The sequence below is a fragment of the Cebus imitator genome, unplaced genomic scaffold (assembly GCF_001604975.1).
Source record: "Cebus imitator isolate Cc_AM_T3 unplaced genomic scaffold, Cebus_imitator-1.0 Scaffold131, whole genome shotgun sequence".
NCBI classification, from domain to species: Eukaryota; Metazoa; Chordata; class Mammalia; order Primates; family Cebidae; genus Cebus; species Cebus imitator.
This window is the reverse complement of record NW_016107446.1, coordinates 4,879,366-4,895,082: the sequence shown is the minus strand read 5'-3', so window position 1 is coordinate 4,895,082 and position 15,717 is coordinate 4,879,366. Positions and strand designations below refer to the sequence as shown.

At 50.0% G+C, this 15,717-nt stretch overlaps 1 long non-coding RNA gene across 1 annotated transcript in view; it reads right to left on the bottom strand.

Moving 5' to 3' along the window:
• Window positions 1-1,120, bottom strand: part of LOC108312965 — a 33,786-nt gene extending 32,666 nt beyond the window's left edge. Inside the window, exon 1 of the long non-coding RNA XR_005202264.1 lies at window positions 596-1,120. This is a non-coding gene — a long non-coding RNA (uncharacterized LOC108312965). The remainder of the gene's footprint in view (window positions 1-595) is intronic.
• Between the last annotated feature and the right edge of the window lie 14,597 nt (window positions 1,121-15,717).

Here is a 15,717-nt window from a genome sequence, read left to right as displayed (position 1 = left end):
TTGCCTAGCTATTAATTATTATTATTATTATTATTTTTTGGAGACAAGAGTCTTACTTTGTTGCCTGAGCTAGAGTGCAATGGTGTAATCATGGCTCACTGCAACCCCTGCCTCCTGGGCTCAAGCAGTCCTCCAACCTCAGCCTCCCAAGTAGCTGGAGTCCCAGATAAAGACCCACACCTAACTGGCTAATTTTTGTATTTTTTGTAGAGACAGGGTTTTGTCACATTGCCCAGGCTTGTCTTGAACTCCTAAATTCAAGTGATGTGCCCTGCCCCCACCTCCCAAAGTGCTGAGATTACAGATATGAGCCATCATGCCCTGCCGTTCCTAAATGTTTGTCTTACTTTAAGCCACCAAGTTTATGGTAATTTGTTATGGCAGCAATAGAAAACTAATACATTCCCAAGCACAGGTTAAAAAAAAAAAAAAAAAAGAATTTCCAAACTCATAAGGCCAGTATAACTTCATTTCAAAGCCTGGTATGGACGTTTGAGAAAGGATAATTATATTCTAGTCTCACTCACCAGAAATGCAAAAATCCTAAACAAAATGCTAACAAACAGAACCCAAGAATATATAAAGACGATAGTACCTCATGTCCATGTTGGGTTATTCCAGAAATGCTACGTGGTTTTAAATTAGGGAATTAATGTAATTCATAGTATGAACATTAAGGGAAAATCATCGTCATCCTATAGATACAGAAAATATTAATAAAAGCTAGCATCTTTTTAAGACTTAAAAAACTGACAAGAAAAAACTCTTAGGACACTGGCTAGAAGGAGACTTTCTGTTTGATAAAGGATGTCTACCCCAAAACCTAATAGCAAGGGTCATACTTAATGGTGAAATACTGAAAGCCTTCTTTGGGAACAAGGCAAGGATGGCCAGAGTTATCCCCTTCCATTCAGCATTTTATTGGAAGTTGTCACCAATACAGGTGTGTTAGTCCATTTCACTCTGCTGATAAAGACTACCTGAGACTGGGCAATTTACAAAAGAAAGATTTAATTCGACTTACAGTTCATGTGGCTGGGGAATCCTGACAATCATGGTGGAAGGCAAGGAGGAGCAAGTCACGTCTTACCTGGATGGCAGCAGGCAAAGAGAGAGCTTCTGCGGGGGAACTTCTATTTAAAACCATCAAATCTTGTGAGACTTATTTACAGGTATTGATCGACTTACGACCTATGCAACTTACGACCATTCGACTTTACGATCACAATCGCTAGCCACAACTGCTCCGCATCTGGCAGCGCAAATGTTGCCCAGCTGGGCATACGACAGTGCGGACCAGCTTCCGGCAGCATTACCATGTCTGCATGCATATAGCCTACTCAACTTACGACCAAACCGTGTTATGACCAGTCTGTTGGAACCAATCATGGTCGTAAGTCAAGTACTAGCTGTACTATCAGGAGAACAGCATGAGAAAGACTTGTCCCCATGATTCAGTTACCTCCTACTGGATCCCTCCCATGATACATGGGAATTCAAGATGAGATTTGGGTGGGAACACAGACAAACCATATCATTCCAACCCTGGCCCCTCCCAAATCTCACATCCTCACATTTCAAAACCAATCATGCTTCCCAACAGCCCCAAAGTCTTAACTCATTTCAGCATTAACTCAAAAGTCCACAGTCCAAAGTCTCATCCAAGACAAGGCAAGTCCCTTCCACTTATGAGACTGTAAAATCAAAAGCAGGTTAGTTACTTCCTACATATAGTAGGGGTATAGGCATTTGGTAAATATAACCATTCCAAATGGGAAAAATTGGGCAAAACAAAGGGGCTACGGGCTCTCATGCAAGTCCAAAATCCAGCAGGGCAGGAAAACCTTAAAGTTCCAAAAGGATCTTCTTTGACTTCATGTCTCACATCCAGGTCATGTGATGCAAGAGGTGGGTTCCCATGGTCTTGGGCAGTTCCGCCCCCATGGCTTTGCAGGGTACAGCCTCCCTCCCGACTCCTTTCATGGGCTGGCATTGAGTGTCTGCAGCTTTTCCAGGCACAGGGTGCAAGCTGTTCTGGGATTTGGAGGACAGTGGTCCTCTTCTCACAGCTCCAATAGGCAGTGCCCCAGTAGAGACTCTGTATGGGGGTTCTGACCCCACATTTCCCTTCCGCACTGCCCTAGCAGAGGTTCTTGAGAGCCCTGCCCCTGAAGCAAACTTCTGCCTGGACATCCAGCATCTCCGTACATCTTCTGAAATCTAGGCAGAGGTTCCCAAACCTCAATTCTTGGCTTCTATGTACTTGCAGGGTCAACACCATGTGGAAGCTGCCAAGTTTAAAAGCCCCTATTCTGTTTCCTTCCAGTGCAAAGACTCTCTTCTCCCTAAATTGTGTCCTTGGCTCTTGGCTCCGTTTCACCCGCTGCCTTCTGCCTTGACAGCTGCACTGACATTTACTTGTGTGTACTCAGGCTACTGCTGCCACATACCTATGCTAACTGTGGCTCAAGGTCAAGGTCCGCTTTCAAGGCCTACTGTCTTTTGAGCTCATGCAAATGCCTTTGTGCCTTTGCTGAGGCCCAAGGAGCATCACATAAGGCCCAGACTTTGCTTACATTCCTGGCTGTGCAGAAGCACACCTGTGGACACAGCCACCACCAGTAGCATCACCCACAAAGTTAAAGCAGCTCATGCCCTGAGTCCTAAGTTTTCTAGTCCAAGTCCAAAAGCTGGAAGCTAATTACACAACTCAAAACAGCCCACTTGGCCTAGTACAATCACAGGACACCAAGCTACAACCCTACCCATGTCAAATGTGTGAAGCCCCAAGTCTAAGGAATGTGTATTCCATGGGAGGCATAGTGACTGGGAAGGAATTGGAAGGTCTCTGGGGGCTGGTGCAGTTTTAGGTCTTGGTGACTGTTCTATGAAGATTCATCAAACTGGCCATGTACATGTGAACTTTTCTGCAATATGTTATACTTCAACAAAATGTTTAGAAATAAGGGAGGGATAAAGGGAGAACACAATACCAGCATGCTGAGGTCCACGTACCAAGTAGGTCCCTTTGGTCTGCATCATCCATTCTCTGTGTTCTCTCTCCATACTCTGACCAGTGCCCTAAGTGGTAGAATTTTCTAGGGTCCTAATAATCTCCATCTTCCTCATCTGAGTTCTGAAATAAACTAAGTATAAAAGTGCACCTGGAGATGAAGTGTCAGCTCGATCACTGATAGAGGCTGAGTGAGTTGAGAGCCAGATGGGCTTGCCGAGTGAGCCCAGAGCCCTGCAGATACCCTGCACTCACAGGCAGTGCCGGAGGGGAGGGGCCTTCTCAGGGTTATGTCCACCACCCCTCTCCCAAATTACCCAGCTCAAGTCAGGTAAGAAACAAACCATTCAGTGTGATAGCAATACTTAATGGAATGAAACAAACAAACTTCCATTACTAAACTTTTTTTTTTTTTGAGATGGAGTCATACTCTGTTGCCCAGACTCGAGTACAGTGGCACAATCTTGGCTCACAGCGACCTCCACCTCCCAGGTTCAAGCAATTCTCTTGCCTCAGCCTCCACTGGGATTACAGGCCTGTGCCACCATGCCCAGCTAATTTTTGTGTTTCACCATGTTGGCCAGGCTGGTCTCAAACTCCTAACCTCACGTGATCCACCCACCTCAGCCTCCTTAAGTGCTGGGATTACAGGTGTGAGCCACCATGCCCAGCTGTTCCTAAACATTTCAATAGCGTTGGCTGAAATATAGTTGCTTATTCTGGTGTTCTCCTGGCTCTTAGGCGCTTTTAGAGTTTTGTAATTTTCAGATTGCTCTAATGCCTGTGATCCTATTAGAACCTCAGGATGCAGGCGGACAGGTTAAGGAACTGAGGCCCAGCACCCTAAGGACTTGAGATGGCAGTGGCAGACTGGATGGGAATTGCACCTCACCTGTTTCCACACCAGGCTGAGGAAACCAGGCATTCTAGATCTTTCTGAGGAACACAAACACACTGACAGGGGCTCGTCCCCAGAAATGAGGTCTCCAGGCAGAAGTGAGCCAAGAGGAATGCCTTTTGGACATCTGGAAAGCAGCTAGTACTGTCCCTGAGGCCGGGTGACAAAAGGAGAGGGCACCAGGCACTCACCGCATTCTAGCACTGCAGCACTGCCCTGGGCTTCTCCCTGTGGGCCTCACTGACTCCAGCCATTCCCAGTTTCTCCGGCAGGCCCTGTGAGTTTCAGTGCTGGGGCCACTCTGCATGGCAGGAGGCAGTAGCTTTACAAAGACAGGCTTAAAGAGCGAAAAATCTTCAAGACAAGTAAATTTGAACTGTGGGAGTTCAGGAATATTAGGAGCTGGAGAAAACTCGAAAGCACCTGGGGGACCTTTTCAATTATCTAACCCGATCATAGGAAAGGCTGCTTTCCTAACTAGAAATTATACTTGACATGGGTAAGTGGGTTCACAGGCTGTCACTCCCATCCTTGGCTGTTTGTATTCATTCAGAGGTAATTTTTTCTTTTAAAGGTTTTAAGTTTGTTCTGTTAAAAGTTGACATGACATTGAGTGGATAATATTGTTAGAATATTATGGGAATAACACCAGGATATTGAACTTTTCCCCATCTGACAGCCTCCCCCTCAGGCCGTGGTTCTGTCACTATGGCCCGTGGCCTTCCACACCAACATCTCTGCCAGAAGATAGATGTTCTGTTGTTCTTGACTAGCAGAGGCAAATGAAACTTAACCATGTTTTCCAACAGAAGCAAAATGTGTCTAGTACTTCTTTCAAAGATACACAGAAGAGCACACTAACAAAAAAGCTAAGCGGTCATCCTGCTGTTCCTCGTGGGATCCCCAGGTCAGCAGTGTGTGCAGCCCGCTCCTCCATCCAGCAGCAGGGCAAACGCCCTCCACGGCCTGTGTTGGCAGTAGCACATGTGTGGGCATAGGTCAGCATATTGATTTTTCAAATGCTTGCCCGCCTGCCTGCCTGCCTGCCTGCCTGCCTGCCTTGCTGCCTTCCTGCCTTCCTGCCCTCCTTCCTCCTTCCTCCTTCCTCCTTCCTTCCTTCCTTCCTTCCTTCCTTCCTTCCTTCCTTCCTTCCTTCCTTCCTTCCTTCTTTCCTTCCTGTTTTAGAGCTCCTTTGTGCTATCCTGGCCTCCCTCTCAGGTCAGCTGTCTGTCCTGAGGCCTTTGGTTGTCACCTGATGTGTCTATTTGTGTCTGTGAGGGTGGTCTCTAGAGTGTGAGCCCCAGGAGGGCAGGACCTCATCTGCCTTGTTCACACTGTAACCCAGGGCCAATCATGTGCCTGGTCAATGAGTATTTATTGAATGAATTAACAGAAACTAAACAAACAGAAGGAAGCAGGAGATGTCAAGCAATCCAGACTGAAGGTGGCGAGAGCTCCTGTGTGAGGTGCCTGCTGCCCACAGGGTAGAGGAGGCGTCATGGGGCGGAATGACAGCAATTCTGCATCACACATTTAAGTCTAAACTTCCTTACAAGATCTGCCAGGATCTTATTAGAGCATCGTGGGCTCTCCCCATGGCTTGGTAAGAGCTCCTTGTGCTATCCTGGTCTCCATCTCAGGTCAGTTCTCTCTCCCGAGGCCTTTGGGCGTCACCTGGTGTGTCCCCACCTTACATAGCAGCTTTAGATTATAGACACATTGAGTTCACTTGAGAGGAATAAGAAGCAAGCTCATCGTGGGGTCAGGGCCCTCCCATCACAGTGGCTTTCAGGCTGTGCTCCCCGTGGGAGTCACAGGTGAGGGTACAAAGGGGTTCTAGGCCTCCACTGCCGTTTCAAGAATAATAACTCCACTCTTATCTAGTTTATAAACCTTACCTGGCTTCTAGATAAGATTTGATTTAAAAAAATTCTAGAGCTTTGGAAATATAAAGGCTAAAACAGCTCTTTTGCAATTTACTTGGTTGATGCAACGTGAATGTTTTTACTGATGGATAATTCCCAAGTCTGGTGGTGACTGAGTCTGAAATTGAAGACAGCCCTTCCTCCCTTGCAGGGGATGCTTCTGCCCACACCTCCTGGTACGGCCCAGAAGCAGTTCTAGCCCCTAAGTTCCAAGACTGTGCTGCGTCCCCAAAAGCCTTCTCCAGGATTCATGGCTCTGTGTCCTTTGGTGGCTCCCACATGCCTCCCAAGACGTGCTGGCCACCTCACCTGTGCTCTCTAGGCAGGTGCCATGGGGTCCCGTGTGTCCACCCATGTAGGCCACTGTGTTTTCACTTTTGTCACAGCCACACCATCTTTTTGGAAGAACTCCAGTCACCCTGCAAATGATCTTTGGCCAAGTGCAATCAATTTCTGTTTTCTATACATGAGGTTTTACAGTTACTTGGGTTGAGTCAGAGCTCACTGATATTGGTGCATTAATCCCTCCCCTTGAGGTGACCATGACCTCGATTCTGCCATCTGTTGTATCTACCTGTTCTCCTTAGCTTTGGGTAATTAGTAGATGCGATATTTATTCTTTGATGTCTTTATCTACATTATAGAAATATTTGACGTGACAGAGCCCTGTGGCATGCCACTGGAGACTTCCCTCCAGGCTGACAATGATTTGACTTGGCCCCATAGAAGATTCTGAAGTCTTTGATTAAAACCTATGATCCTTTGATGAGTTATTCAAAAAATATAATCAACATGCTCCCAATGTGCAGCCAAAAAGTCATGCCCAGACTGATTTACATTGATTAGGGCCACGATGCATAGCCAAGAGACAGATTAAAGGGCTGAGTTCAGGGTGGAGGATTGGATATGCCATGATTTCAGCAACTCAGCAGCCTTGTGGGTCAGCCCTTTCCTGTAAGTGTTCTATGCCAGATGGCTGTCATCAGAGAAGAGAGAAGTGGCCAAGGGTGAGACTTTACAGCTGGGACCTCTGCGGCTGCACACACCACATCCTGACCCCTGCAAGGGCTGACATCAAATGCAGAGCTGGTCTGTAGAGTGGGATGTTTTCACATCAGAAACCAAGTGTCAGAATTGCACCTTTGAACATCAAAAAAAGAGAGATGCTCTGATATTCAGGGACAGGCTCTGAGACCAAAGAGAGGGGCCCTTGTGCCAAATTCTCAAAGATCCCAGGTGAAGGGCTAGCCTGGCTCTATGCTCTGCTTTCCCGCTCTGTCCACATTTCCCTGATGGATGGGAGAGGGGGTCCCACAGGCCTGGATGTTGGCTAGGGAGGTGCGGGAAGAACATCGAGCCTAGTCTCCTCGGGAAGCTCTGATGCTCTTTCTGTCTCCCAGAGTCTTTATTTGATTTCCTGAGTAATGTCTTGAGGGCCAGCTGTCCCTTCCCTTTCTCATTCTCGGCAGATGCACAGCGGCCACTCCTGGAGCTGCTCAGGAACTCCCCTGAACAGGTCCTTCCTCTTGAATGTCTGGGGTGCGGCAAGACAGACACTGGGTTTAGGAATCCTTAGTAAATACCAGGGAGAGAGAGAAAGAGCAAGCAGTGTCAGTGTTCAGCTTTGACTTCCAAAATAATTCCATTATGAATGTGTAAGATATTAGACGGTTAGAAAGTCAACAGCACATGGAAAGCTACACCCAGAGATGGCGCATGCCCTCTCAGCTCTCTCAGCTGGTTTCTTCCTATCCCTTAGCTATTTTTATTAGACCCTTGCATTTCATTCCAGTATTTCTTATCTATTTATTTATTTATTTTGAGATAGAGTTTCCCTCTTGTCTTCCAGTCCCGCCCAGGCTGGAGTGCAGTAGTGCAATCTTGGCTCATGAAAACCTCTGCCTTCCGGGTTCAAGCGATTCTCCTGCCTCAGCGTTCCGAGTAGCTGCAATTACAGGTGCCCACCACCACACCGGGCTAATTTTGTATTTTTAGTAGAGATGTAGTTTCTTCATGGTGGTCAGGCTGGTCTTGAACTCCTGACCTCAAGTACCCACCTCAGCCTCCCAAAGTGTTGGGATTATAGGCATGAGCCACTGTGCCCAGCGTATCATTCCAGTATTTCTTATGCAAAGCCAACACCAAGATAGACAGATATAGACACATGTTTCCTTTTTTTTTTTTTAATATATATATTTTTTCCCATTTATTTGTTTTATTGCATTTTAGGTTTTGGGGTACATGTGAAGAACATGCAAGATTGTTGCATAGGTACACACATGGCAGTGTGATTTGCTGCCTTCCTCCCCATCACCTACATCTGGCATCTCTCCCCTTGTTATCTCTCCCCAGCTCCCCACCCCCCACCGTCCCTCCCCTATTTCCCCCCAACTGACCCCAGTGTGTAGTGCTCCCCTCCCTGTGTCCCTGTGTTCTCATTGTTCAACACCCACCTATGAGTGAGAGCATGCGGTGTTTGATCTTCTGCCCTTCTGTCAGTTTGCTGAGAATGATGGTTTCCAGGTTCATCCATGTTCCTACAAAGGACACAAACTCATCATTTTTGATGGCTGCATAATATTCCACGGTGTATACATGCCACATTTTCCCTGTCCAGTCTATCATCGATGGGCATTTGGGTTGGTTCCAGGTCTTTGCTATTGTAAACAGTGCTGCAGTGAACATTCGTGTGCACAAGGACACGTTTTCTTATTGCACTACTTTCTTACAAAAGAGATCACACTATTTTATTGTTCTGCACCTTGCTTTCTTCATGTAGTAATCTACACGTGAACTTTGCAAATCCGTCCTCATTTCTGTATCTGTTTACAGCTACTTGGACTCCACGGAGTAGAGGTGCCACAGCCTGCTCACATGACCTGGACTGGTGGACACACGGTTGTCCAGTTGCTTGATGTCACAGCAATGTTGCCCTGACTGCCTGGCCACATGCCTCTCCTTTGTGGACAGGTGATTTGGGGCTCAGCTCCCCTCCCTGGGCCATGCTTTCTACGTTCCCACCACATTGCCACACCCGCAGGTTCTGGCCACTCTGAGGGCCAATGCGTCTGGTGTTGTGTGAATTGCATCTGCTGATGAGTGAGGCTGAGCATCTTCTATGTGGGAGAGGGCCATTCATTTTCCTTTATTAAGAACTGTCTGTTCATTAGACTCACCAGACCCAAAGCAGAAACACCTGTCTTGAAAGTCAGACAAGAGCTATTTATTTTTCTTTTTTAAAAGAAAGCAGTTGTTATGATTGTTAAAAGGCTGACGCCCGAGGGACCTAGCCCATGAGACTCATTCTAGAAACAGCAGTGTGGGGAGAATATGGGATGATTTCAGGCAAGTTTCCATGCCTCAAAGGGCAAGAAGGCTCAGCCTGGTGGGGAAGAGAGGGCTGGAGGCTGGGACCACAGCTGAGGGGCTGGCAGGGCCCTGGGAAGGGGCTTCATGCCCACCATCCCCTTCAGGTTGAGCCCCAGGGGTGTGACCGGGTGAGGTGACCTTCAGGGTCTGTCCCTCCTTCTGCCCAGCCTTCCCTTCCTACCCAGACACCCCTGAACGCCTTCCACAGCCCCCCCTTCCTGGTGACCTGCAGACATGCACAGCTTTCCTTTGTCCTAAGCAAAGCAAAGCAAAGCAAATGAAACCCAAACACCACTGCTCTCTGCAGCTGTTACCATGTGTCCTTGGCACCTCGGGACCTCCTCAGCACCCCATCGCTCTGCTGTCCTGAAACACCTCCCTTTGTGGCCCAGGCCCTGCTATCCTCTTCCCTGTGCAGGAGCTGGGCTCTCAGCTTCTCCCCTGCCCCCACCCTCCGGCCTCTCGGGCTCTCCCTCGAGGTCCCATCTGTTCCTGCAGCTTCCATTGGCCTTTCAGGACACCACTGGTCACTCCACACTGCAGACCTCCCTCCTCCTCCACATTGGCCCTGCTGCCCCCACCCTGTCTACATTCAAACAAACACACCCCATCCTTTCGGAGGCCCAGATTGGGCACCCCATATGCCAGGCCCTGCAAGTACCTCCAGTCCCGGAGCCCATCCAGGACCCATCACCATCAAGGAAGCAGCGGGACTCACCTGCAGGGCCCAGCAGCCTGTAGCCACCGGGGGCCTGGAGTGAGCCACAAGCCTATGGCCTTTGGGCTTGTTTCCTGGGGCTGCTGTGACATATCTCCGCCAACTCAGTGCCCATGGCACAGGCTTATCCTGTAGTAGAGGGAGTAGGAGGCCCAGAATGGGTCTAAGCACTAAGGTCAAGGCATGGACAGGCCATAGTGGTCATCAGCTCAGCCCCCTCCTCTGCGGTGTCCTCCTCAAGTTGTGACAGCCTATACTGACCCTTCTGCTGCCACGGTCACTTCCAAGGACCCTGTGACTACATCACCCACCTCTGAAATCCAGGTTGGTGTCCCCATCTCAGGATGGGCTGATTGGCAACCTTAAGCTCCCTTTGCCGTGTGCTGTAACCGCAGGGTCTGGGGAGGGAGTAGGACACTTTGGGAACCGCGATTCCTCTGCAGGACACCTCTGCACCGACCCCTCCTGCCCCCCAGCCCTACTGCTTTTCCTCCTGTTCCACTGGGCTCTGCCCACAGTTGCAGCACCACAGCCTCCCCAAAAGGCCTGATTCCTTCCCTTTCTTCTCCCACCTCCTCAGAGTTGCCAGAATTACTGTTTTAAGCCAAAGACCACTCCTATCCCTTCTAGCCAGTCCTGGGACTGGCTGTGGCCAGCATCCTGGGCTTGCACCTGTTTGACTTCAGCCGTCCTGGGGCAGGACGCAAAGGATTGGGCTCTGATGACACTTTCCCAGGGGCCATGTTGGCGTAGCTTTAAAAAGGCAAACCTTTACACGTGGCACTCATGTTTATTGCAGGATATTGGAAGAGCAGACCCCCTGGCTCTGCTGGGCCTTGCCCTGGGCTGGGGTCTGTGGGGTCATCAGGATGGAGTGTGCACTCAGGGCAGGGAACAGTGGTGCACAGGGCATCCCTCCTGCATGCCATTTAGCTGAAACTTTACCTGGTGACACAAGGCATCAAATCTGTCCTGGCAGAAGCCCTGCTGGGCCCAGTTCTGCTCCCAGGGCCCTGTGATTCATCTGGGCCTCCAGCTGACCCTGATGACCTCCTTCAGCTGCTGGGCCGCCTCAGGTGCTTTCCCAGAAGAGCCCACACTCAGTCACTCTGGACACTGCCCAGGGGCACAGCCCGCAGACCGACCATCCATCCTCCCGCCTGGCTGCAGGGTCTCCACTCTGCACATCCTCCTCACCCTCAGCCCTTGCCTGGCTTCTCCCATTCTGCCCTCTCTAGCTTCTCAGTCATTATTTCCACTCAGTTTCCTCCTGACGGTGGCTTCTTTTCCTGGTGATTCTGACAATGGCTTGAGGACCTTCAAAGGGAATCAGTTGCAAAGCAAACTTGCTAAGATTGGAGACCTGTCAGCCACATCTATTTATTTTTAAAAATCTTTTATTTTGAAATAATTTTAGACCTACAAAACAGTTGTAAAAAAGTACAGAAATCTCATATGCCTTCCCCGCCACTCCCCTTGACATTAACACCTGACATGACCAAACAATCTACACCAGGAAATTCACATGATGCGATACTATGAACTCACCTCGGCCTCATCCAAATGTTGCTGTGAGGCCAGTGGCATCCATTCTTGTGCCCAAGGTCTCACAGAGCCAGCATTGTGCCTCTTGGAGGTCCTCCAGTCCGTGGCAGCTCCCTAGTCTCTGGAGTTTAGGACCTGTGGGACATAGCTCAGGTGTAGGGAAATGCCTCCAGCAAGTCTGTATTCCTTTCCCACTGCAGGGGAAGGACGCGGAGATATCCTTGCCTGAAGATACCAAGTTCTGCTTGTGTCAGCCTCCTAGGCAAGCAACTGGTTTTCCACAGATGGGCTGTCTGGGCCCCAGGCCTCTCTGCTTCATCTGCAGGACCAGCACAGTGAGGGCGTGCAGCAGCTGATGGATGAACTTTGGCTGAGCTGGGTTCAGGCACACATATGAGTCTGCTTTGTGTGAGGTTGTGTGAGGTGTTGCATGCGTAAACATCTGTAGGCATGTGTGTGTGCACGTGTGTATGTAGGGTCATCTAGTAGCTGTTGTAAAAACTCATTATTTCTATAAGCTAAATTAAGACATTTAATTGTTCAAGCACAATTTGTCAAGCATCTGCTTGACACTGATTAGACACTACATGTAGTCCTGGGGCAGACACAGCCCCCACCCTGGGAAGGCTTGGATCTCATGCTGGAGGTGAACACTTGCTGGCTAGGGCAGATGCCACACCTCTGAGAGCACATATATAGGGCATCAGAGAGGGCTTCCTAGAGGAAGCAGACCACTGGAGCGTTGAATAGGAATTCACCAGGCTAAGGGGGGTCCCAGGCAAGGGTGGAAAGAGGGTGCATCTGGGACCCAAGAGCCAGGGGAGGATATCAATTGCAGCTGCCATCAGCAAGCCCCCTCTGCCAGGGTGCATGGCAGACACATCCTCACACTTCCTCCCACCCTTGTGCCTCCAGAAAGTTGGCTTTCTGGTGCCATTTAAAGAGGAGGTGAGCCAGGCGCAGTGGCTCACGCCTGTAATCCCAGCACTTTGGGAGACCAAGACAGGTGGATCACCTGAGGTCAGGAGTTTGAGACCAGCTTGGCCAACATGGCAAAACCCCATCTCTACTAAAAATACAAAAATTAGCCAGGCATAATGGCACACGCCTGTAATCCCAGCTACTTGGGAGGGTGAGGCACGAGAAACGCTTGAACCACAGAGGTGGAGGTTGCAGTGAGCTGAGATCAGACCACTGCACTTCAGCCTGGGCAACAGAGTAAGACTCAGTCTCAAAAAAATTAAAAAAATAAGTAAAGAGAAGGTGAGAGTGGCTCAGAGAGGCTGGTGCCTTGCCCAGGGCCGCAGGGCACGCAGGCAGCCCTGGGCTTAAACCCAAGAAATGAAGCCTGCGACTCAAATTTGAGGTCTCAGAGGATGGCAGGTGAGCTTTCCTGAGAGACAAAAGAGGAAAATAGCATCTATGAGGAGACATGGAGAACTTATTCTGGTGCTCACTGTGCCCTAATTCCTGGTTACCTGTGGGTGTGTTTCAGGACCCTGATGGTGACTGGTTGTGGTGGCCCCTGTGCTCAGGTTGGTGCGCAGCTCCAGAACCTGGTGACACCACCTCCCTGCTCGCCGACCTACAGTGAGCTGCAGAGGCTGTTAATGCTGAGGTTTCTTTAGCAATAGCAGCACAAAGAAAACTACCCTCCATCTGCTTCCAATGACAATGGCAGGACCAGCGAGATCCCAAAACCTGAACAGAGGAGGGAACATGGAGCCACACCCAGGACCAGCCTCCAGCAGGTAGGAAGAACAAGTAGGAAATTCGTCGATGATTTAGAGAGGAAGCTGCTTTTCCTAGTAATAACAGTGGCCAGTGGGCCACTGAGAGCCTCCTCTATGGCATCTTATGACAAATGGGCACCGAGCAGGTTGTCCTGAGCTACCCTGATGGTAACCAGGGCGTTCTCCAGGAATGTTTCCATTCTGTCCTGAATGCGGGTGCTGGACCTCCTCATAGCTGCAGTGCCCTGGGGTTCATGTCACCAGCCCACCACTCTGTGGCTAGTGTCAGCTCGGGGAGTGCAGGCCTGTAGGGCTGTGGCTAGTGAGGATGCAGGTAACTAGCACTTTGAGCCTTCAGGCACCTGAGACACTCCTCTGTGGTCCGGGAGAGGTCGCCTGGGAGTAATCAGAGCAGACATGGCTGATGGCAGGCTCCTCCTGGAAGGCCCAAGACTCATGGTGCCCTTGAATCTCTCTGGGCTGCTCCCTATCTAGGGCCACCATGTCACTGTGGCTAATGCCTCCAGGACTGGGACATGGTTTTCAAACATCAAGCAACAGTCTTGGCAGCAGGAGACAGGGCTCAATGACTTCTCCTTGACATCCTAAGAGGGCATTTCTCAGGATATGCCCGGGGTGATCCTAGACTTGCCTGAGCTAAGCTGCAGAGGCTGCATCTGCTGCCAGTGGCTGAGGCCCACACCTAGGGGAAGTGACCCACTTATGGGTGGCTGGAAGGCCTTGGAGAGCTGTCCAGGCTGCAAGACCCCAGTGGCCACGCTGTGCCATGTTTACTTGGTGAGGATGCTCAAGGTCTGCATGGGAAAGCCAGGTGGCCCAGGTGACTGGGTGATGCTGCACCAGCTTTCCCTGGTCCCACAGGGACTCAGGCTGTGCACAGGTGGTCTCCCAGGACGTAGGATGTTCCATGAGACCCACGCTGTTCCATTAACTGACCTTATATGCAGAGGGCCTAGGTGCCCCTGCTCCAGCCATGCACCTTTCAACCACGACTCATTAGCTCTCTAGAAGGACCTGAGAGATAGAGACCTGGGAATTCCCACTGGGCGCATGAGCCACTGAGAACCAGCTGGTGGCACACCCTCACCCCCAGCTCTCACACCCAAGCCCTATCTGCCCACCCTCAACCCGAGCTCAACCTTCCCCCTTTGTCTCCCTGAGCTGCCTGGGTACAGTCCCAGCAAAGCTGGGGAGCATCCCTGACACTCATTGTGGCTAATGACTCAAGGACTGGGACACGGGCCACCATGCAGCCTGGGACGGTCTGTCTCTCAGATTTTCCTATTTGCATCTTAGGGCCACGTTTGTCTGCTCTGACTGCCATGGTTCCTACCGAGCCAGCGTCTGTAAGGAGCTGTGGTGCACAGCCCTGCCCCGTGCACCTGCCTGAATCACAGGCTACCTGCATCCCTGAGTCCTGGGCCAGCTCCCGCCTTCCCTGAGGGACAGGACAAGGGTGTTCCATGAATGCCAGCCTGGTCTCACCTCCCCTGCCTCGCTGGGACTCCGTGGCCTCTGTTCTGCACATCATGCATAAGGTCAGGGCCTGGTGGCCCAAGAGCAGGACACTCCCTCCATTGCACAAGTAAAAACTGAGGCTCAGAGACACCACACAGCTTGTCCAAAGGCCCTAGCTGGCAGGGAGGACCTGGGGCTCAGAGGGCAGTTCTCTGACCTCCATTCACTGTGAGGACAGCTCAGTGGTTACAAGCTGCCCACTGTCACCTTCTCATGACGTGGGGATTTGAATGACATCACGTGTGTAAAAGTCTGGCACAGCAGCCACGACGTGCTTTGTGAATATCAGCTCCTGCTAGGGATCTTAGGGTGACAGAGTGAGACCCTGTCTCAAAAAAAAAAAAAAAAAAAAAAAAAAAGGCTGGGTGTGATGGCTCATGCCTATAATCCCAGCACTTTGGGAGGTCAAGGTAGGCAGATTACTTGAGGCCAGGAGTTTGAGACCAGCCTGGCCAACATGGTGAAACCCTGTCTCTACCAAAAATACAGAAATTAGCTGGGTGTGGTGGTGCATGCCTGTAATCCCAGCTGAGGCAGAAGAATCTCTTGAACCTGGGAGGCAGAGGCTGCAGTGAGATGAGATTGCGTTTTCTTGAAATGAAAATAGCGATGGTTCCCAATCCCAGGAGCATATTCATGTCACTGGGAAGCTTGTAGGGGATGCTGATGCCAGGGCCTGATGCTGGGCCCAATGCAATGAACCTTTGGGGTGGGACTGAACATTTTGGGAGGCTGAGGCTGGAGGATTACTTGAGCTCAGCCTGAAAAAAAAAGAAAAGAAAAGAGAACCTTTGGAGTGGGGCAGGACACTGGTATTTTCTTCTCAGATGCTAACGTGCAGCTAGGATTAACACAGACCACCAGAGAAACAAAACACCCACCCCCCTAAAAGTCCAAAGTTTGGAACTTTGGACTGATCTCAACTGCTAGGAGTCTCACTTTGCAGATACTCCACCAGCAGTTTGTTTTTAAATTAA